Here is a 24,911-nt window from a genome sequence, read left to right as displayed (position 1 = left end):
TTTATCTATCATTACGGGCTTCACTATGGGTCCTTCATTTTCTTTTCTCGGATATATGATGACTACATGCCTGAATGCCTAATTCTGAAGTGACCATTGGGAGAAGTTTATATGTGAAGGAAATCCCACAGATGTTGTGGTCTGACGAGGGGTTCCAGTGGGCTGGATTTGCTGGATGATTTTGAGTATTTATCATCTATGCCTAATCCTTAATACCTTCTGGTAAGCAGACTACATTACCACGTGGTGACGAGTGACTCTTTCTACATCTGCACAATATATTTGGTGATTGGATTCCTCCCACTCTTCAATTTCATTTTTGAACTTTTCAGCGCTGCAATAATTTATATGCATGTGGCATATTGATAGTCCCCCTACCCGCAAAGAATTCAAGGTATCTTAGCCGGACATCAGGGGCACTCTGGGAGGGCAGGCCAGGACGGCCACTTTCAAGCGCCGTCAGGGTTGGTTCATTCGGAATTCCGGCCTCAGGCCCAATTGAGCTAGCATAGTTGGCAGAATGTTTCCATAAAAAGTTGTGTAGAACACAGCACGCCAGGATAATATGATTCAGTTTATACTCCGCCATATGTATGGGTGTAAGAAATAGGCGGAACCAACTGGCCATGATTCCAAAGGTGTTCTCCATCACTCTTCTGGCTCTGGCCAGCCGATAATTAAAAACCCTCTGGTCCGGGGTGAGGGTCCTCATCGGGAATGGCCGCACAAGATGGTCCCCCAGCGCAAAGGCTTCATCCGCAACGAAGACGAATGGGAGTCCTTCCACATTGTCTTCTGGAGGTGGCAAGTCCAAGCTGCCATTCTGGAGACGCCTGTAGAACTCCGTCTGGGCGATGACTCCACCATCGGACATCCGGCCATTCTTCCCCACGTCCACATACAGAAATTCATAAGTAGCCAACAGCACCGCCAACATCACAATACTATTGAACCCCTTATAATTATAATAGTATGACCCCGAGTTGGGTGGTGGGACGATGTGGACGTGTTTCCCATCAATTGCCCCTCCGCAGTTAGGAAAGTCCCACCGCTGGGCAAAGTGGGAGGCCACAGTCTGCCATTCCTGTGAGGCGACGAGCCTCTGCTCCGGAGTGATGGCTTGCCTCATGCAGGTATCCTGCTTGCTGATATAGGGGGTCAGCAAAGCCAACAAACAGTGAAATACAGGGTCCGTCATCCAGAGAAAGTTCCTGAAATCATCAGGATTATTCTCACGGATCTCACGGAGCAAAGGCATATGACAGAACTGGTCATGCTGGAGCAACCAATTCTTGGTCCATGAACTCCTCCCCACCCTGTTCATGGACTGGACTTGTGTCAAGGTCAGGACCCCGACACCAAGCCCCCGCACAGCACGAACTCTACGAGGAGTACGTATACGCAACATGGCTAGAAAACGGTCGGCTGCTCAGAACGAAGTAACAGAACGCACTGAAGAACAGCAAGGCCTGTGAAGACCTTAAAAACAGTAACGAACAAACAAGAACACAATGACAAGTCAATGGTACTTGCTGCACGCACTGAAGAGCAGATACAAACCCACAAGCACAAACTGAACAGCAGAAAATGATCTGAAAACCACGAGTCTGAAAAAGTGCGAATCGTCTCTCACCAAACTTTTACTAACACGAGATTAGCAAAAGGAGCCCATAGGGTGCCGCACTTGGTTCTGAACTGGCCTTTTCTAGTCTCGTCATACGTGGTGTATGTCATCGCGTTCTTGGCGATCAGAAATTCCGACAACTTTGTGTACGCAAAACAAGTTTGAGCCAACATCCGTCGGAAAAAATCCATGGATTTTGTTGTCGGAATGTCCGATCGTGTGTATGGGGCATTACTCTTGGTGGGTGCAGGAACTGGCCCTGCGTTTTAATATTATTTCAAAAATTGTAATTACATGCCCCTGTTAAACAGGGACAGAAACATTGGGCCTTGGGTGCTGGTGGTGGTGCCACAACACTGTAACCCCTCGCAGATATGCTTGTTGGGTGCAGGAACAGGCCCTGGGTTGAAATATTATATCACAAATTGTAATTACATGCCCCTGTTAAGCAGGCGCAGAAAAATTGTGCCTTTGGTGGTGGTGGTGGTAGTGCCACAACACTGTAAGTCCTCACAGTTACTCTTGGTGGGCACAGGAACGGGCCCTGCTGTGAAATATTAGATCAAAAATTGTAATTACAATACAGTGCAGCCGTAGTGCAGTTGCTACTACACTTCTGGTGGTGTACACAGTACACAATACAGTGTAGTGTGGTGTGGAGCCAGAACATGCAGAAGAGTTGGTGGAGTGGATAACAAAGCTGTCCTCATCCTCCTCATCCTCTGTCACCCAGGCTCAGAGTAGTTTGCTTCCAATGCAGCTGCCAAAGCGGCTTATTCCACCGGCTCCTTGTCCACAGTCACTTTCCAGTTTCCATAGCCCCACCATCATGCATGGAGGAGTCCCCCGAACTATTCAACCACAGTGTCGGGTACAGGCTGCTGGAGGAATGCGCAGCGATTGGAAGGCTCCGATGTTAGTTCCCAGGTGGAGGAAGGGAGTAACGTGAGCCTAGAGAGAGGGGGTGCCCAAGAAGGACAAGAAACTGACAGTCATGTTCCCCCAGCTGCAGCATACTGCCAAGTTTGCTCCAGTGACGAGGAGGGAGGGGATGATGAGGTCACTGACTCTACTTGGGTGCCTGATATAAGAGAGGAGGAGGAGGCGGCACAACTCCAACAAGGTAGGATGTCCTCTAGGGGGCAGCTTAAGGGCAGCCACCCTACTGCATCACACCGCAGAGCTCCACAGGTGCAGGGCGCTGCTGACTAACCGCTGATTTTGAAAAATTCTTTGGTGTAGACCTTTTTTGACACGTGTGCAGCAGATCACACTGTTGCTGTTTGAAACCTATGTCTGAAGCGGATCAAGCGTGGCCATTACAGCAGCCGCTTGGGCACCACATGCTTGACCAGACATATGACGACCTCCCATGCAGTCCATTGGCAACAGCACTTGAAAGACCCACATCAAAGAAAAAGGCGGACTTCTCCTTGCTCCTCATCTGGGATCACCAACCCCACTATACCTTCAGTCCTCTCAAAAACCTGCACTGAGAGGAATGAAGGTATAGCAATAGGTGTCCCAAGTACTTGCAGCCAATCTGCTATCAGTACACCACCATCTGATTTTAGCAGGCAAATTTCCCTACCTCAGTTGCTAAAACGTAAAAAGAAATTCGGTCTCAGCCATCCACATGCTCAGCATCTGAATGCTAGTTTGGCCAAATTGCTAGCACTGCAACTGCTGCTTTTTCAGCTGGTAGACTCTGCCCCCTTTCATGAATTTGTGGAATGTGCTGCACCTCAGTGGCAGGTTGCAAAATGCCATTTCTTTTCACGGAAGGACATTTCTGCTCTCTACCGGCATGTGGAAGGCAATGTTTCGGCCTCGCTAGACAGGGCGGTCAGCAGTAAGGTGCATATTACCGCTGACTCCTGGTCTAGCAGGCATGGGCAGGGATGTTACCTTACCTTCACGGTGCACTGGGTAACTCTGCTGGCAGCTGGGAAGGATGCAGGACAGGGTTCAGTATTGTTGGAGCTTGTTCCGCCACCATGCCTCCAAAATGCTAGTGGTGATTCTGCTACAGCTCTCTCCTCCACCCCCTCCTCTTCTCCTTCTTTTATGGCCTCTTCTGCAGATTTGTCCTTTGAACCAGTGGTGCTCCGTAAGCATTCAAGGGGCTACGCAAGCACTCAGGCAAAAAGATGCTGTGCGGTGCTTGAGTTGGTCTGCTCAGGGGACAGGAGCCACACTGGGGCAGAGATTGTGTCAGCTCTGCAGGGGCAAGCTCAGAGGTGGTTGATGCCACGCCAGCTTCAGCCAGGAATGGTTGTATGTGACAATGGCACCAACCTTCTCTCTGCCCTCTGACAGGGACACTTGACCCATGTTCCATGTTTGGCACACATCCTGAATTTGGTGGTGCAGCGGTTCTTGAGCAGGTATCCAGGCTTACAGGATCTCCTGAGGCAGGCCAGAAAAGTCTGTGGTCATTTCCGCCGGTCTTACATTCAAAGGGAATGCAACCTGCCCACCAACCGCCTCATTTGTGACATTCCTACCATGTGGAACTCAACATTGGCAATGCTGCAGCAGCTGCACACTCAGCATAGGGCCATTAATGAGTACCTGTGTGAGCATGGCACCAGGACAGGGTCAGGGGAGCTTGGCTTCTTTTTGCCATGCCAGTGGCTACTGATCAAGGATGCATGCACTGTCCTGTCACCATTTGAGGAGGCCACGAGGATGGTGAGCAGTGACAATGCATGCATCAGTGATACTGTCCCTCTTGTCTTCCTGTTGGAGCACATTCTTCATGGAATAATGGACAAATGGACAGGGCACTTGAGGCAGAACAGCGGGAGGAAGAGGAGGACTTCCTTACCTTTCAAGGCCCCCTTTATCCAGATAGTATTACTGCGGGCCCGCCAAACACACAGAAAAAAGAGGAGGAGGAGGATTGTGTCAGCATTGATGTGGAGGATAACATTCAGCAGCAGTCTTCAAGGGATGGTTTTCAGTCCCCAAAAACCCAAGGAGTTGTACGTGGCTGGGAGGAGGTTGTTACGGATCATGTGATCCTTAGTGACCCAGAGGACTCAGAATCGAATGCCTCTGCAAACTTTCGCTGCATGGTCTCCCTGATTCTGTAAAGCCTGTGAAAGGACCCTAGAATTTGTGGTATCAAGGAGAGGGATCATTACTGGCTGGCAACTCTTCTTGATCCACGTTACAAGGGTAAGGTTGCAGAACTCATCCTGCCCTCACAGAGGGAGCAGATGATGAAACATCTTCAGGAGGCCTTGAAAAAAGGTTTGTACAATGCATTTCCAGACCCTGGGAGGTTACAATTTCCTGGTGCTGGACAACATGTTGCTGAGGCTTCGTTCAGTTAGAGGATAAGGGGTGGAGAAGGTGGCCGGCTGACTGATGCCTTTAGACAATTTTTTAGTCCTCAGCGCCAAGGTCTGATCGGTTCAAGCAACCATCACCAGCGTCTGCATTACATGGTGCAGGAATATCTAGGGGCAAGAGCAGAATTGGAGACCTTTCCAACAGACCATCCACTGGGTTACTGGATCTTAAGGATGGACCACTGTCCAGAACTTGCTCAATATGCAATTGTGCTACTGGCCTGTCCTGCATCCAGCGTTCTTTCTGAATGCACATTCATTGCTGCTGGAGGGTTTGTAACGGATCATCAGAGTGCGCCTGTCCACAGACTCCATTGATAGGCTCACATTCATAAGAATGAATCAGTCTTGAATCAGCAGCTATCAAGCACCTGATGCTGATGTAACTGATTGATTTTCTGTGGATGTGGGATCCCTTGAAGACTGCCTATGCTGAGTGACTATCCTATTCTTCCTCAATCTTGAGGATGCTAGCTTCCAACAATATTTTTGGTTTAGGGCACCGCCACCACTGCCTAAGGCCCAATTTTTCTAGATCAGTTTTTGATCTAATATTTCAGAGCAGGGTCCATTCCTGGGCCCAACAAGAGTATCTGTGAGGGGTTACAATGTTGTGGCACCACCAGCAGAAGAAAAAAAGGACAAGCGTGCCCCACGGCCACCTGCAGAGGATGCGCCATGTCCAGGACCAGCACTGTTTAGTGTAGACACAGAGGCTGCTCGTCTTCTTTTAGTAGCCTGTGAGCATCTGCCTCTCCTTGGTGGCCTTCCAGACATGATGTATATTTTGTTTTGCAACACCACGCTACACTGTATTGTGTACTGTGTACACCACCAGAAAAGTAGTAGCAACTGCGCTATGGCTGCACTGTATTGTGTACTGTGTACACCACCAGAAAAGTAGTAGCAACTGTACTACAGCTGCATTGTATTGTGTACTGTGTACACCACCAGGAAAGTTAGCAACTGCACTATGGCTGAACAGTATTGTGTACTGTGTAAAGAACCAGAAAAGTAGTAACAACCGCACTACGGCTGCACTGTATTGTGTACTGTGTACACCACCAGAAAAGTAGTAGCAACTGTAATATGGCTGCACTGTATTATGTACTGTGTACACCACCAGAAAAGTAGTAACAACTGCACTATGGCTGCGCTGTATTGTGTACTGTGTACACCACTAGAAAAGTAGTAACAACTGCACTATGGCTGCACAGTATTGTGTACTGTGTACACCACCAGAAAAGTAGTAGCAACTGTACTATGGCTGCACTGTATTGTGTACTGTGTACACCACCAGAAAAGTTAGCAACTGCACTACGGCTGCACTGTATTGTGTACTTTGTACACAACCAGAAAAGTAGTAACAACTGCACTAGGGCTGCACTGTATTGTGTACTGTGTACACCACCAGAAGTGTAGTAGCAACTGCACTATGGCTGCACTATATTGTGTAATGAGTACACCACCAGAGGTGTAATAGAAACAGTACACCACTGTAGGTATAGGCTACACTGGATGCAGAGTATATATATATATATATATATATATATATATATATATATATATATACTAGACTGTATATATGTATATATATTAAAACACCGCCTGTATATTAGAAATAGTACACCACGGAATGAACTGTAGATATAGGCTACACTGGAAGCAGAATATATATACCGTATATACTCGAGTATAGGTCAATCAAAGTATAAGTCGAGGCCCCTAATTTAACACAAAAAAATGGGAAAAACGTATTGACTCAGGTATAAGCCGAGGGTGAGAAATGCAGCAGCTACTGTAGGTGGAAAAAGAGGGTCAACAATGCCCATCTGCAGCTGTATACCTCCCTGTGTCCTGTTCATGTGTCCCTGTGTATGTGTGCATGTGTCCTGTGCATGTGTCACCTACCTGTGTCCTGTGCATGTGTCCCTGTGTCCTGTGCATGTGTCCTTGTGTATGTGTGCATGTGTCCTGTGCATGTGTCACCTATCTGTGTCCTGAGTATGTGTCCCTGTGTATGTGTGCATCCTACCTGTGTCCTGTGCATGCCTCTGTGTGGCGATCTCCATCCTCCGTGTGCCCCTCTGCACCGATCAGAGTGTGATAATACCATTCGGCCATTCTACTGTTCAAAAGCCGCACCTCTTCCTCGTCCGTGATAGGCAGAACACTCCATTTCCCAGCAGTCAGCAGTCAGCCTATCACGGACATTCTCTCATCCTCATACCACGGACGAGGAAGAGAGAATGTCCGTGAAAGACTGAACACTGACTGCTGGGAAATGGAGTTTTCTGCCTATCACAGACAAGGAGGAGGCGCGGCTTTTGAACAGTGAATGGCCGCCGAATGGTAATATCACACGCTGGCTGCCGTCTGTCTGCATGACACGCTGATCATGTAGGCAGACGGCGGTGACTCGAGTATAAGTCGAGGGGGGCACTTTCAGCCCAAAAAAAAGGGCTGAAAATCTTGACTTATACTCGAGTATATACGGCATATATATATATATATATATATATATATATATATATATATACGAGACTGTATATATATATACTAATACACCGCCTGAAATATATTAGAAATAGTACACCGTGGAAAAAAATGTAGATATAGGCCACATTGGATGCAGAGTATACATATATACTTCAGGCGGTGTATTAATATATATATATATATATATATATATATATATATATATATATATATATATATATATATATTAATACACCACCTGAAGTATATTAGAAATAGTACATTACGGAATGAACTGTAGATATAGGCTACACTGGATGCAGAGTATATACAGTGTGGACGGAAAGTATTCAGACCCCCTTAAATTTTTCACTCTTTGTTATATTGCAGCCATTTGCTAAAATCATTTAAGTTAATTTTGTTCCTAATTAATGTACACACAGCACCCCATATTGACAGAAAAACACAGAATTGTTGACATTTTTGCAGATTTATTAAAAAAGAAAAACTGAAATATCACATGGTCCTAAGTATTCAGACTCTTTGCTGTGACACTAATATATTTAACTCAGGTGCTGTCCATTTCTTTTGATCACCCTTGAGATGGTTCTACACCTTCATTTGAGTCCAGCTGTGTTTGATTATACTGATTGGATTTGATTAGAAAAGCCACACGCCTGTCTATATAAGACCTTACAGCTCACAGTGCAGGTCAGAGCAAATGAGAATCGTGAGGTCAAAGGAACTGCCTGAAGAGCTCAGAGACAGAATTGTGGCAAGGCACAGATCTGGCCAAGATTACAAAAATATTTCTGCTGCACTTAAGGTTCCTAAGAGCACAGTGGCCTCCATAATCCTTAAATGGAAGACGTTTTCGGATGACCAGAACCCTTCCTAGAGCTGGCTGTCCGGCCAAATTGAGCTATCCGGGGAGAAGAGCCTTGGTGAGAGAGGTAAAGAAGAACCCAACGATCACTGTGGCTGAGCTCCAGAGATGCAGTCCGGAGATGGGAGAAAGTTGTAGAAAGTCAACCATCACTGCAGCCCTCCACCAGTCGGGGCTATATGGCAGAGTGGCCCGACGAAAGCCTCTCCTCAGTGCAAGACACATGAAAGCCCGCATGGAGTTTGCTAAAAAACACCTGAAGGACTCCAAGATGGTGAGAAATAAGATTCTTTGGTCTGATGAGACCAAGATAGAACTTTTTGGCTTTAATTCTAAGCGGTATGTGCGGAGAAAACCAGGCACTGCTCATCACCTGTCCAATACAGTCCCAACAGTGAAGCATGGTGGTGGGGTGTTTTTCAGCTGCAGGGACAGGACGACTGGTTGCAATCGAGGGAAAGATGAATACGGCCAAGTACAGGGGTATCCTGGATGAAAACCTTCTCCAGAGTGCTCAGGACCTCAGACTGGGCCGAAGGTTTACCTTCCAACAAGACAATGACCCTAAGCACACAGCTAAAATAATGAAGGAGTGGCTTCACAACAACTCCGGGACTGTTCTTGACATTCTTGAATGGCCCAGCCAGAGCCCTGACTTAAACCCAATTGAGCATCTCTGGAGAGACCTAAAAATGGCTGTCCACCAACGTTTACCATCCAACAAGACAGAACTGGAGAGGATCTGCAAGGAGGAATGGCAGAGGATCCCAAAATCCGGGTGTGAAAAACTTATTGCATCTTTCCCACAAAGACTCACAGCTGTATTAGATAAAAACGGTGCTTCTATTAAATACTGAGCAAACCGTCTGAATACTTAGGACCATGTGTTATTTCAGTTTTTCTTTTTTAATAAATCTGCAAAAATGTCAACAATTTTGTGTTTTTCTGTCAATATGGGGTGCTGTGTATACATTAATGAGGAAAAAAATGAACTTAAATGATTGTAGCAAATGGCTGCAATATAACAAAGAGTGAAAAATTTAAGGGGGTCTGAATACTTTCCGTCCCCACTGTATATACGAGACTGTATATATATATATTAATACACCGCCTGAAGTTTATTAGAAATAGTACACCACGGAATGAACTGTAGATTTAGGCTACACTGGATGCAGAGTATATATATATATATATATATATATATATATATATATATATATATATACATATTAGACTGTATGTATATATATTAATATACCGCCTGAAGTATATTAGAAATAATACACCACGGAATGAACTGTAGATATTGGCTACACTGGATGCAGAGTATATATATATATATATATATATATATATATATATATATATTAGACTGTATGTATATATATATATATTAATACACTGCCTGAAGTATATTAGAAATAGTACACCACGGAATAAACTGTAGATATAGGCTACACTGGATGCAGAATATATATATATATATATATATATATATATATATATATATATATATACCAGACTGACTGTATATATATATCAAATACACTGCCTCTAACTGAATAACCTGCCTGCTTAATCTAAATTATGCTATCTCTCTGTCCATACCAACAACACTACACATGGCCGCCATGTAGGCAGCCTTATATAGTATGGGGCGTGGACTTAGTGCCCCTGAGCCATGATTGCCCAATGGCACCCTGCCTTTGGCCAATTATGGCTCTCTTAGCAGAGGGCGCTGGGATTGGCCAAAGCATGCAGGTCAGGTGCATGCTTTGGCCAATCATCATACAGCAATGCACTGTCATCTTGCAGTGCATTATGGGACGTTCCGTGGCGCTTGAATTTGCCGCAAGCACCCCATAAAATTCGCTGTTCAGCGAAAAGGATGGAAACCCAATGTTCGAGTCGAACTTACATTTTTTCCTTTGAAATGTCATTTTGCTGTCAAACCCTGTTCTAAACACAGGAAACATGCGCCCCTTTACAGGCATACTATAGACACCCCCCCCCCCCCGGTACAAAATTTAAAGGAATATTCCACTTTTATTGTTTCACTTTAAGCATTATTAAAATCACTGCTCCCGAAAAAACAGCCGCTTTTAAAACTTTTTTTTGCATTGATCCATGTCCCCTGGGGCAGGACCCAGGTCCCCAAACACTTATTATGACAATACCATGCATTTAAGCCTTTAAAATTAGCACTTTTGATTTCTCCCATAGACTTATAAAGGGTGTTCCGCGGCGTTCGAATTTGCCGTGAACACCCCAAATTGTTCGCTGTTCGGCGAAATGGCGAACAGCCGATGTTCGAGTCGAACATGAGTTTGACTCGAACTCAAAGCTCATCCTTACTGGCTGCTATATTAAGATTGCCCTTTTGGTGTATAAACTGGTATCAGCATGTGTAGAGATATTGACAAGGGGATACAGCTACACTAGATAAAAGGATAACAGCCTGTTATGCTGGGCTTAGTAGTAAGACCATACACTTAAAAAAAAAAATATTAACAAAAAAAGTAGAGGTTTTAAGAGGTTTGCTTATCTATATGCACTGTGTACACATTTAATGGATTTTCACTTTCAGTGACTGGTAGAGATCCACAGTCACAGATGCTATTTTGGTTTGTATGGAAAAAAAAAAAAAAACATTTTTGATTTCAAAATTACTACTATCCATCTGAGTGATCCTGATGCAATGGACATGGAGAAACTATTTTAAACACTTTAAATAATTAAACACTGTTAGAAACCAGTTGAATTAAGGTTTGGATGAATGATTTCATTTTAAAGCATCTTCAGTTGGCAAAGTGAGACTTATATGCAAACACAAACTGAATGAATGCAGACATTTTCTTCCACAAAAACTGCCTTTAGTTCTGTAACTCCATCACTGCTTCCCATGCTAACAATATATGTTATAACAGCAGCTGACTAGCCGAAAAGCAAGGGTTAACTATGGCATCCCAAGATGACCTTCAACCTCTTTCTACTATAGGCTTCAAACTGGTGTTCCTTAATGCGCCAAGTCACATAATCAGTTGTGACATCTCTCCAGAGGTGACCTCAAAGGACCTCTTACATAGTTAGGAAAGCACAAGCAACAAGGGCACAATAATTGTTGCTTATTTAACATTTCTATGGACATAAAACATCTCCCTTTACTTACATAACATTAGCAAAATGAATTACCCATAATTGTAAAGCTGGTTATATTTACACATCTCTCATAGAAAAAAAAATGTAATTGAGTGATCTGCCATCCACGCTGCAGGTATACTGTAGAACCTCTGGACCAATTGCAACTTTGTTCTCTGGCTTAGCTGACATTTGATTGTGGCATGCATGATAAGTAAATTGTATTAAAAAACTCTATGAACTTTCAATATTTACTCAAAGTTATTAGTCCCTTCTTCTGATTAAAGTATTCTTTAAACTAAGATAAAACCTGCATTCAGGAGTGCCCTATTATTGTGAACTTGTATAAAACATAAGTGTTTCAGGACATTCAATGGTTCCCCAATGAGATTAAACCAGAAAAAAAAAAATACAATAGTAAGTGAGGTGGGAAGAAGGCAGAATGTAAAAAGCAGAGCCCTCCCCATCTCCAATTTTAATAAATCAATCGTATCCTCCTCAGCCTAGGTGCACTAATCTTATGCTTTTCTATGGAGGGGGGTGCAGTTTTTGTTCCTTCACCACTATCAAACCACAAATCCTGCCTTTAGTTGAAACTAAAGTCTCCAACATTGGTCTTCAATAATATGTTATCTTTAACACAGCTAAAAACCGAACTCCCATATTATTTTGGTTTTACCAGTGTCAGGCAATTGATTTTTAATTTCTTTTTAAAAATTTGATTTGAGACATTAATCCTAACCGAGCTTAAGAAAATTATTTTGGCATGCATTGGTACTTAACAGTATAAACATATCTAAACCCTAGAATACAGCTGTAATATACTGCAGCTTACCAATCCTTAGATGCGATGTAGGGATGAGCAAATCAATTCAGGTTCTTTTCCTTGAGGGTTCTGTCCTGAATCCTGTTTGTAATTCCTTGAACTCAGTTGAAGTCTATGGGAGGTGGATCTCGTTATTAAGTTCTGGTCACGTTTATGGCTAATAGACAAAAAACTATGTTAAAAGGCATGGGAAGCTGGGCAATGCCATTGGAGACATAAGTCAACGCAAAAATGTAAATAAATACAAACAACAGCAGGGAAATCGTCTTGCCATACAGCTTCAGGACAACATTAATCATTTAAATAATATGCTTGGGGGAGACTTTAAAGCTGTACCTGGTGTTATGGAATGGTACAATTCTAATAGACAGTCTCAGCAATAGCCTAAAATTGGAGTGCCTGTTTGGCTGTGGGATAGATTTGTTTTCTTTTACAATTAGCTTGACTTACCTAGCAGCAGCACCCCAAACTGATTAATTGCGGTTTAAAACAATGCAGTTACATGCAGTTATATATATAAAAAAGATAATAAAAGGGTATTTTTTAACAGAAAAGTTTTTATTGAAGAAATCAGCATAACAAAACACATGCCAACAGGCATAGATCAATTGCATGACAAAATTATCATCAGTAGAATTGATTACATATCTCTGGGTTAACCCACAGTTCACCGTGCAAGGTAAGTTATCAATTACAATGCCCATCAGAAGAACTGTATATATTGGAGAGGGTCTCTAGGGCATCTGTATCCAACATTGTACCTTTAATAACTAACTTTTATAATGAACATTTTATTAAAGAGTGGTAAGATTTGAGGGGGGGGGACCACAGGGTGCAACAGAGAGTGGGGAAAGATGAATATGACAGGAGAGAAGGGGAGTAGAGGCATCGGGGGGAGGGAGACAGCCACCTAATCTACTCCCAGAGCTCCCAGAACCTATAGCAGGTGGGGGGGGGGACACACTGAGAGGCCCCCCAGCCTCACCCATTAACCACATGCATCTATCCTACCGGACCATACCTTATCGAATTTATGCGGACATCATCTACTCTCATATGTGATTTTGTACAGGGGCAAAACTGAGTTAACCGATTGAATCCAGGAGGAATGGGTGGGTGCTTCCATTGATTTCCATTGTAGGAGGATTTCTCTACTTGCATAATAAAGGTCAAGCATAGCTTACTATATCTATCCCCTTCAATGTCTTCCAGATAACTTAGCAGCAACACAAGTGAGTCCAGGGGTATGCTCACTCCACATATGTCACTCAAAGTGACTATAATCGCCTCCCAATAGGGGCGTATTTTGGGACAGGACCAGACCATATGCCAGAAGCTACCCACCTCAAGATTACATCTGGAGCATTTAGGGTCCAAATGACTATATATGCAGGATAGTCAAGTGAGTCCGGGGGTAGGCTTACTCCACATATGTCGCTCAAAGTGAATATGATCGCCTCCCAATAGGGGCGTATTTTGGGACAGGACCAGACCATATGCCAGAAGCTACCCACCTCAAGATTACATCTGGAGCATTTAGGGTACAACTGACTACATATGCGGCATTGTCTCTGCGGCGTGTAATAGGCCCTATGAAGAAACTTCAGTTGAATAAACCTGTCTTTCGCAGCAATCATTGAGGGAATAAAGGTTGTAACACATTCCTCCCATTCCTCCTCATCGAGGGTGGGAATATTCATCCTCCATCTATCTAGTGAACAGGTCAGTTTAGTGTTGCAGGCCACAGTCAGGTACAAGAATAAGGACAACGGTTTCTCCATTATGCTAGAGGTCAAGAGACTCTCAATTGGATCTGATTCTAGGACCACCTGGCCCAGAAATTGGGCCATCACTGCATGTCTTAGCTGCCAATATCGGAACCTAAAGGAGGCAGGTACTGAGATCCTGTTCCTCAGTTCCCGAAGAGAGATAAATTTGCCCACAACCATCACATGTTTCAGGGCTGTAATACCCTTTTTGGCCCATATGGCTGGGACACTACACAAGTAGGGAAGCAATGGATTACCCCACAGAGGTGTATGTGGAGACATATGGAGGGGTTTTTGGTAGATCGCTCCAGCATCCCTCCAAACCCTTATCCTGGTGCACGTAGATGATGTCAGGGAGGGGTGAGCCTTGGGGCCTCGGAATACCAAGTTACTTAAGGCTGCATAGGAACCCAAGATGGCTGTCTCCAACATCACCGCTGGGTTTTGCCTAGGCTGGGAGAACCACCGACTCTCTGTGACCAAAACAGCTGCCCAGTAGTACAGTTTAAAGTTTGGCAAAGCCAAACCCCCCCTGACAATGGGAGGTAGAGTATACCTTTCGCTACTCTGGGAGGTCGTCCAGCCCATACAAAAGAAGTTATTACTCCCTTCAAGCGCCTAAATAAAGCCTTGGGAATGTGGGTATTCCTAAAAAAGTATAAGAATTTTGGTAGGTAGATCATCTTCAATAGATTCATTCTTCCCAACGGTGCGCCAAGTGCTATATCTATTACTCAGTTGAGTTAACAAAGGATTTTAATTTTTCTCCAAATAATCAGCAATCTCGTTAGTCCCCTTAACTCCCAAATATGTGAATTTGTCAACCCATTTATGGGGGGTATGCGCGTCTGTGCGTGGCACCGAGGTGTGTAGGGGGAAAAGTACAGATTTTCCCCAATTTATACGGACTCCCGTGTAGTGACTGAACTGATCAAATAAAGCCAGAGCCGTTCGAAATGACGATGAGACATCGGCCAAGTACAGCAGGGTGTCATCCGCATAAAGGGATAGCTTTTCTTCGAGCAGTCCTACCATTATGCCCCTCACTCCCCTATCTGCTCTTAGAAGGGTGGCCAGGGGTCCCAATGCCAGGGCAAACAGAGCCAGCGACAGCGGGCATCCTTTTCGTGTCCCGCGCCCCAGATGAAAGGAGTCAGACAGACTTACGTTTGTCCTAACTCATGCCCTTGGGTTCGCATACAGCATTTGGATCCAAGTTAAAAACAAGGACCAAATCCAAACTTTGATAGGACCACCCAAAGAAAACACCACTCGACAGAGTCAAAGGCCTTCTCTGTGTCTAGAGAAGCCACCACCCCTGCATTTTCCCGTTGCGCCACTGCAATGTGAGTATAAAGCCTTCTAATATTTATGTCCGTCCCACATCCCGGCATAAACCCTGTCTGGTCCGGATGGACCAGCGCAGTTATTATCGTGCTTGGTCTATTAGCAAGGATTTTGGCTACTAGCTTCACATCCGCATTTAGGAGAGAGATGGGGTGGTACAAAGAGCATAATGAGGGCACCTTCCCTGGTTTAAGGATCACCACAATGACCACCTCCCCCATGGAGCTCGGAAGCTCCTCTGTCTTAGTAGACTTGGTGTGTTGATTTTGGCAACAAATTTTGATTTAGTTTTAGTCTAATGCCGCGTACACATGCTCAGACAATCCGACTAATCCTGGATTTTCTTATGACGGATGTTGGCTCAAACTTGTCTTGTATACACACGGGCGCACAAATATTGTTGGAAATTCCGAACGTCCAGAATGCAGTGACGTACAACACGTACTACGAGCCGAGAAAAATTAAGTTTAAAAGCCAGTGTGGCTCTTCTGCTTGATTCTGAGCATGCGTGGAATTTTGTGCTTCGGAATTGTCTACACGCGCTCAGAATTTCCGACAAAGGATTTTGTTTTCGGAAAATTTAAGATCCAGCTCTCAATTTTTTGTTGTAGAAAATTCCGACAACAAATGTCCGATCTAGCCTGCACACAGTCGGAATTTCTGACAACAAGCTCCCATCGAACATTTGTTGTCGGAAATTCCAAGCGTGTTTACGCGGCATTAGTCTTAGGACTAAAATGGCATTTTAGATTTAGTCCCATTTTAGTCTTCTGGAATTGATTTAGTTTTAGTTGTATTTAGTCGACTAAATCTCCAGTACATTTTAGTCGACTAAAATGTCCTACGTTTTAGTCGACTAAAATCTCCAGTTGTCAGGGCTGGGCTCAGCCCTTCCTTCTCTGAGCTGGCCACTCAGCTGTCGGTTAATTGTCAGCTCCTATCTTCTCACAGTGACTCACCTGTTGATGATAGCCTGCTTGTCAGTCCTGCCTACTTAAGCCGTCCAGCCCAGATGATCTCTGCCTTCGCCTTGATCACATCTCTAGAGAGGCTCTCCTGTTTTCCTGTTAAAGACTTGCTTGGCTGACATTCCTTCTGGCTTCAGATCTTGCTTGCTGTTCTACTACGCTCATCTCTGGCTCCCTGACGTTTTGGCTTGTCTGACTATCCGTTCCGGTTCCTAAACTCTGGCTATGTTTTGACTATGTTTACCCTGTTTACCTTTTTATTATTATTATTATTAAACAAGTGTGATTTAACTGTACTTCTGTCTCAGTCTTCATGGTTTCTGACAGTTGGCGAATTCAGAAGATGCAGTCAATCCACTTGTTGGTAATATTTGTTCCAGATTGGATGAGCAGGATCACGCATGGATCAGTTTGCCATGGCATTAGAAATGCTCCTGAGTCGCACGGCTCACCTGGAATCTCCCACTGTGGCTGCTCCGGTACAACCTGTGTTGCAGGCCATCTCTGCTGCTGCTCCAGTCTCTGTGCAGGCACCCGCCTTAAGTGTTACCTCTATAAGAGGTATGTCTGGTTCCGTTCCGCTTCCCAAGCGATTTGGGGGTGATCAAGTCCAATGCAGAGGGTTTCTCAACCAGGTTGAGATATACTTTGAGATGCTGCCACAGGCGTTTCCCAGGGACAGAAGCAAAGTAGGTTTTGTGAAATCTTTGCTTTCTGAGAGAGCCTTGACCTGGGTATACCCTCTATGGGAGACTCAAAAACCTGTTGTCTTGAGTTACCCAGACTTTGTGGCTTCTTTTAAAAGGGCATTTGACGTTCCCGCACGCTCCGCTTCTGCTGCCAAGTGCCTCATGTCCATCAAACAGAGTATGAGAACTGTTGTAGATTATGTGGTGGAATTCCATACTCTGGCAGCAGAGGTTGCTTGAAACAATGAGGCCCTCGTGGCTGCTTTTTCTCATGGTCTCTCGGATACCATCAAGGATGAGATACCAGCCCTAGATATACCCACTGAGCTGGATAAGTTGATCACGTTTGCCATCCTCATTGACTCCAGATTTAGAGAAAGACTCCCTTTTAAGGAGCACTTGTGGAAGCCTCCTGTACATTTGTCTCTGAACTTTGCAGTCCCACCCTTGCCTCCCTCACCTCCCATGCCTCCTGGTACCGAGTCTGTATGTGAAGATAAAGGGAGAGGGAGAGATTGTGCTTTTATTGTGGCCAGCCAGGTTACTTTTTGAAGTCTTGTCCTACCGGTCCAGGGAACGCCCGAACCTTGAGGTCCTGTCATGGACAGACCTTAGGTGGTGTTGTTTCGTCCCCAGTTATCCAGAAGGCTAAGCCCCTGGTTTTGGTTACCCTTTCTTGGGCTGAGTCGTCCGTCGAGATACAGGCTCTAATTGACTCTGGAGCTGCAGGCCTGTTCATTGATGCTGCCTGTGACAGACTCACCCGGGACAGAGGCTATTGGAGGGGACTGAACGCAAGCCTCTTGCCCACTGATTATGAGCCCTGGCATTTGGGGGAATGGTGCTCTTTGTGAGCTGTATGCCTGGGGATGATTGAAGTGATATTACTTTGGATTCGGGTCCTGGTCCCCCAGGACACACAGACTCTGGGGACCCTGTGTATGCCATATGGGAAATGGTGACTTGGAGGGTATGTCTTGGATTGCTTAAAATGGGACAGTAATATTTATCCTCAATATCTCCCAGGATATATAAAGACTATTATTGGTTTGTTTGATTCTGAACTCAACATGTTAATTGAGTGAGCTGATCACATTGGCCTCTAGGACTGGCTAGGAGATGAACAGTCTACTCCTTTTATAGTTTGTTGATGACTAGGTTGAGGAGGGGGGAGATCACTGTTTGTATTGTTAATTGTAATTAGCTCCTGCTATTGTAAGAAAATGTCCTGTGGTTGTACTTATGATAATGTATAATGTACTGTGTGAAGCTCGGTGACCACAAGTCTGGGCAAAAGTTCATGTCTTAGTCACCTAGTCTGGGTAAATGATTTAGTAAACTAGCTCATGTTAATTAGGTTACAGTTGTATTGTTAGAGGAGGTTCCAACGGCATATAAAGTCTTGTAATTTTGATTCTAAATAAAATAGTCCATGTTAGCAGTGAAACAAGTATTGCCTTGTTTTGTGCTTGGGAGCATTTGGAATATCTGATATCTGTATCCAGACTACAAGGAAGTGGTATACTGATGGAAGCACTCAAGCGGAGTGTGGGACGTTCCGTGACACTGCCTTTGTATCGAAGCAGTTGATTCCACTGCAGCTGCGTGACAATCCACTTGCTGTTGAGGCTCTTGATGGGAGACCTCTACAGCCTGCCCATGTGATTCCTGAGACTGTTCCATTGTCTATGGCCGTAGGGACTCTTCACCATGAGATGATCCAATTCCAAATTATTTTCTTACCTAAGTTTCCACTGGTTATTGGTGTTCCTTGGTTACAGAGGCACAACCCCTCTTTTGATTGGCTCTGTGCTGAGGTTCTCTCCTGGTCGCCACAATGCAGTAAGACATGCTTCCAGAAGGTAGCCAAGGTCCTGTGCACCTCTTCACTCTCCTCCCTGCTGGAGGAGTACAGCGATTTTAGCGATGTCTTTGACAAAGGTCAAACCAGTAGTTTGCCTCCACACCGGTCTTGGAGGATAGGGCCTTGGAGGAGTATGTTGCAGATGCACTCTCTTAAGGTTTCAATCCTCGTCTGCTGCTGGCGCTGGTTTCTTCTTTGTGAAGAAGAGGAGTGGTGAACTGAGACCTTGTATTGATTATAGGGGTCTCAATCGTTTCACGATTAAGAATGCCTATCCGATTCCGTTGATTACAGAGTTATTTGACCGCCTCAAGGGAGCAACAGTTTTCACAAAGCTTAATTTGAGAGGGGCATACAATCTGGTGAGGATTAAGGAGGGCGACGAGTGGAAAACTGCGTTTAATACCAGAGGCCATTATGAGTACCTAGTAATGCTTTTTGGCCTTTGTAACGCCCCGGCAGTTTTCCAGGAATTTATTAACTATGTTCTCCGAGGTTTGTTGCAGTTATGTGTGGTGGATTATCTTGACGATATCCTCATATTTTCCAAGTCCCTGGAGAGCCACCATACAGATGTCTGTCGTGTGCTTCTGAAACTAAGCGAAAACAATCGCTATTGTAAATTGGAGAAGTGCGAATTCCATCATGAACACGTTAAATTCCTGGGTTATGTCATTTCCATTGCTGGTTTTTCAATGGACCCAGAGAAACTTTCAGCAGTCCTACAGTGGTCCCGACTCATGGGTTTACATCCTCTGCTGCGTTTTCTTGGCTTTGCCAACTATTATTGGAAGTTTATTCGTAACGTCTCGTCTCTGGTCAAGTCCCTGACTGATATGACCAGAAAGGACTGTAACCCACAGAGTTGGTCTCCGGAGTCCATTAAGGCCTTTGAGAGTCTCAAGGCTGCCTTTGTTTCTGCTCCTGTGTTGGCACATCCTGATCCTAGGTTACCTTTTATCCTTGAGGTTGATACTTCTGAGACTGGAGTTGGCACCCTTCTGTCTCAACATCCTACCTCTGAGAGCACTATGCATCCTTGTGGCTACTTTTCCAAGAAATTGTCACCTGCGGAGTGCAATTACAAGATTGGTGACAGAGAGCTCTTAGCGATCATTTTAGCCCTGAAAGAATGGAGACATCTCCTTGAAGGTACCACTGTGCTGATTCTCAGTCTTACTGACCATAAAAATCTCACATTCTTGTCTGAGGCTAATAGCCTCTCTCCCAGAAGGGCGCGATGGGCTCTTTTCTTGTCTAGTTTCAATTACATTGTCTCATTCTTACCCAGTACTAAGAATGTAAGGGCTGACGCTTTGTCACTACAATTTTTCTCCACTTCCAAAATGGAGTTGGTTCCAGTTCCTGTGATTCCTCCTGATCGTATTCTGGCTACGGTTCGCACCAGTCTCCCTTCTCTTTTGGGTGACAAAATTCTTGCTGCTCAGGTTCATGCTCCTCCTGAGAAACCTTGTGACTGCTGCTTTGTCCCAAAGAGTCTTCATACTGCTGTTCTCCAGACTTACCATTCTCCCAAGGCTGCTGGCCACCTTGGGAAGAATCAACTCTTTTGGGCCATTTCCCAACAATTCTGGTGGCCTAGTCTAGGTGCTGATGTAACCGCCTTCATAGCTGCCTGTTCCATGTGTGCTCAGAGTAAGACTCCACGACACCTTCCAGTGGGCCTCCTACAACCCATACCCAATAGAGAGAGGCCCTGGACCCACCTGTCTATGGATTTCATTGTGGAGTTACTGAACTCCCAGGGCAACACAGTTATCCTTATGGTGGTTGACCGGTTCTCGAAAATGTCTCATTGTATTCCACTTAAGAAGTTGCCCACTTCTAAGGAACTCGCTTCCATTTTTGCTCGGGAGAGCTTTCGCTTACATGGGCTACCCAAGGTGATTGTCTCAGACATGGGTAGTCAGTTTTTGTCCCAGTTCTGGTGAGCCTTTTGTGCACAGTTGAAAATTCAGCTTGGTTTCTCCTCTACATATCACCCGCAGTCTAATGGGGTCACCGAACAAGCCAATCTCCACGTTGCTATATTTCTGACCATCATAACAACTAGTCAGACCTCTTACCGTGGGTGGAGTTTTCTCACAATAGTGCCTTGAATTCTGCTTCCCAATTGTCCCCATTTATGGCAAACATGGTTTCCAACCTCCCATGTTGCCTGACTCGTTTGTTCTGCAGAGTATTCTTGCGTTAGAGGAGCATCTCCGTGGTTTTCGTTTCACTTGGGCACAAGTCCAGGAGGCTTTGCGACATGCTAATGATAGGTATAGACTCCATGCTGACCGCAGACGCCTGCCTGCGACTCCGTACTTGGGTTAGGGACAGGGTCTGGCTGTCATCTCGCAACCTCTGACTTTGTGTTGCCTCTGAAGATCTCATGTTGGTTTATTGGGCCTTTCCGTATTCTTGTCAGGATTAACCCAGTGGCTTACGCATTAGACCTTCCTTCTCATATGCGTATCTCAAATGTATTTCATGTCTTATTAAAACCTTTGGTCTGCAACTGCTTTACCACCTCGGTGCCTCATCCTCACCCTGAACAGGTTGAGAACCATGAGGAGTATGAAGTACAGTCCATTGTTGATTCAGTGGGTGCATACAGTACCTGGTGCATTGGAAAGGGTACGGTCCAGAGGAATGCTCTTGGGTCTCATCCTCGGACGTACATGCCCCTGTCCTCCTCTGTGATTTCCATAGATGTTTTCCCCTCAAGCCTGGTGGTCCTCCAAGGGGGAGGCGTCATTCAGGAGGGGGTACTGTCAAGGCAGGGCTAAGCCCTTATTTCTCTGAGCTGGCCGCTCAGCTGTTGGCTAATGGTCAGCTCCTATCTCTCCACAGTGACTCACCTGTTGATAATCTCGTCTGGGGCGCAGAGAAGATCCCCAGTCTGATCCTTAATGTGAGGTATACTAATACCCCCCGCTTGTTCCTTTGAAAAGCCAAGCTAGAAGCCTTCCTGTTTTCTCTCCCTTTTCAAAAATGCGTTGGGACTGGTATAACAGCTTTTTTTTGTGTTAGGGTCCTTACGTAGGCAACCTCCTGGGCCTCTGCCACAGCCTCAGCCCTGATCAAGTCAGCCTTTCTTTCTTTACGGGTTTTAGCTATGATGGTCTGGTACTGTCCCCTTGTGAATGCATTGCATGCTTCCTAAACTGTGCCCTTCTCTGCTGATCCCAGATTAACCTCCCAATATCCAGACATAGCTTCCCTAAATTTCATATCTACCGTCGCATCTGAGAACCAGAACCTGGACAACCGCCAAAGTTGGTCTGTGGGACTGACAAGAGTATCCAGACATAGGAGCATCAGTGCGTGATCCGAAGTACCCGTCGGGAGTATGTGAATGTCCCTGACTTGGGGCAGGACAGACCCACTAGCGAAGGCCAAATCTATGCGGGAAAAGGTCTTGTGGGAAGCTGAGTGGCAGGTATAGGCCCGAGATTGCAGATTCCTCCACCTCCACACATCTTGCAGGCCATAGGTGGCCGCCCATTCTGACAGACCCTATTGTGAAGAATTTGTCGCTGTCAGCCTGTCCATATCTGATATAGAGAAAATAGATAGGGGTGAGTGGCGCTACCTATGCCGGGGTACCTATTTTGGATATCTTAATCCGTGCTTGTGTGTGCAGAGCGGTGAAAACCACTCAACAAAAAATATTTTAAGTGTGTATAGCAACCTATTAAGATTGATAAACCGTGTTAATGTGTAGGCCAATAAAAATCTCTTATATATAACTAAAGTGTAGCTGAACCATCCACATTTACGTGAAGTAGAATACAATAGAATAGAATAGAAGACCCCACCTGTTGCATGGATAGGGATCTAATTAAAAAGATCACTCCTACAAGTGATATAATGAGTAAACTGCAAAGCCAGTGTTAAATGGTATAAAAACATACGTGCAAAATAGTGTCCACCACACAAATAAAAATGAATAAAATAGATATAGAATAAAGTATGTCAATTATATCACATAAATCAAAAGTCCGTGTTAAACTACACTCCCATCCATAATACAAATTTGAACGGATAGGGGATATAAATTTTGAAATCAGTTCATCAAATGTTGTAAAAAATTCAAAAATAGAAAAAATGTGAAGCTCTGAAAAAATGAAAATAACAAATAAAGTTCCAACATAAGCAAAGTTCTGTATAGTGACTTTCGTGAGAAAAACAGCTGATATCCAGTGACTTGCGGTGCTCCCCCTCAAGGATCCCCACTCACCAGCTCCTTACACCCCTACAGGGGTAGTAGGCATGTAGTACCAGGCACTATAATGGCGTCTTGGGTTCCAGTAGAGCTGTCCTCGGGTGCTTCCACTCCAGATATGCTGTACCCGTCATTGGTCTAAGCCATCCTCATGGGAAAGAAACAGGGCTCCCATAGTGTGATACGTTTTTAAAATGTACTTTATTAAAACTTGAACAGCAAGTTAAAAACAATCCAGACTCCTTATAAAGGTGCCAGATAATCACACTGAGTGTTGGAGATTGTGCACGGAGGGAGCGAGTGGAATAGGCACCATCAGCTGAGCGGCGTGCGCCTCAGCTGCGTTCCACACTCTCTCCGACTTCCGCGTGTGACGTAAGTGCGTAGCTCCGTCTTACGCGTTTCATCATCAACGTTGTCAAAGGCGTAGCTAGCATACCTCGTACCATGCTATTTGAAGGCAAGCGGGCATACTGTGCTCCTCCAGTGCTCCTCCCATGGGCGGATTCCCATTGCATACCTTACAGCGGGCGTCCCTATCAGGTTGGAACATACAAACTACGGGATTATTCACAATAGTGTGTGTATATCCGAACATTACATCTCCGCTTGCCATCAATAGAAGCAGACTTATACATTATTTGATCCATCTAATACAGGAGATAAAATACAGGAAATAAAATTATTTGCATCCAATGTCGCTCTGTTTAACCAATCTAGACTCATCATTAGGTGATACCACTTCTCCGATCCATAGATTTGGATTTAAAAACGGAGGGGGGAGGTAGGAGGGGGGAGAGGGGAGAAGGAGGAAAGGGGGACAGGGAATTGAGAACATGAAACATAGGGTAGGCCCCTATTGGTAACATTAGATATTACTAGTCCATGTCCTCTAAAGTGTAGTGTGTCATTTACAAGCCGTGTTTTGCAAACATAGTGCATATAGTTGCAGGATGCAATTTTTAATAGATGTCCTTATACATTCCAGGCCCGCCTCATACTGGGCTCCAGTTCCAAAATGAGCCTACATTTACTGGACTAGAGAATTAGTATCACCATACTGTGAAGAAACATCCACCGATTGAGTGGGAGCATCATTATCATATATATATGTAGTCACTCATATGGCTCCACTATAAGTCACAAAAGATAAATAAAATACATAAAGTACAAAAAACCTAAAGCTTGCCAACCCCCCCTTTTGCATGTAATGTCAAGTGGGGGATATTATATACATCCACCTAGGAAGAGAATACACAGATAGATCCCAAACAGAAAACCAACCTATAAGGGCCGGACTACTAGAACTCCTATTTTTGCACCTAGGCAAAAGCCTACATATGAAAAAAGGGGGGGGGGCTATGCCAAAATCAAGAATCCATTGTCCATAGCCCACCAGGGTTCCACCACATTCAACAGAGGGGAGAGAGAGAGAGAATGGGTAGGGCCCTAACCCAAACCCCCTATACCCCCACTCAGTATGTGTTTTCTCTCCCCAGGTCTAGCCCCATGTGTCCATACGGTATCATAGTATGGACTACCAGAATGTCTGCTAAATTACTCCCCATCCTAGGGATCCCACAGGTGGTCTCTAAGTGGATGCATCAGCCTTTGCCTAAGGGTTGGCTATAAAACAATTTAAATCTATATCCAGATTTAACCCTTTGGGAGCAAGGGATTGTAAACGATAAATCCACTCCGTTTCGTTCTGAGAAATGAGTGTGAGTTT

This window comes from Aquarana catesbeiana, linkage group LG09 (assembly GCF_042186555.1).
Source record: "Aquarana catesbeiana isolate 2022-GZ linkage group LG09, ASM4218655v1, whole genome shotgun sequence".
Lineage (NCBI taxonomy): Eukaryota > Metazoa > Chordata > Amphibia > Anura > Ranidae > Aquarana > Aquarana catesbeiana.
Note: the sequence above shows the minus strand (reverse complement) of the source record.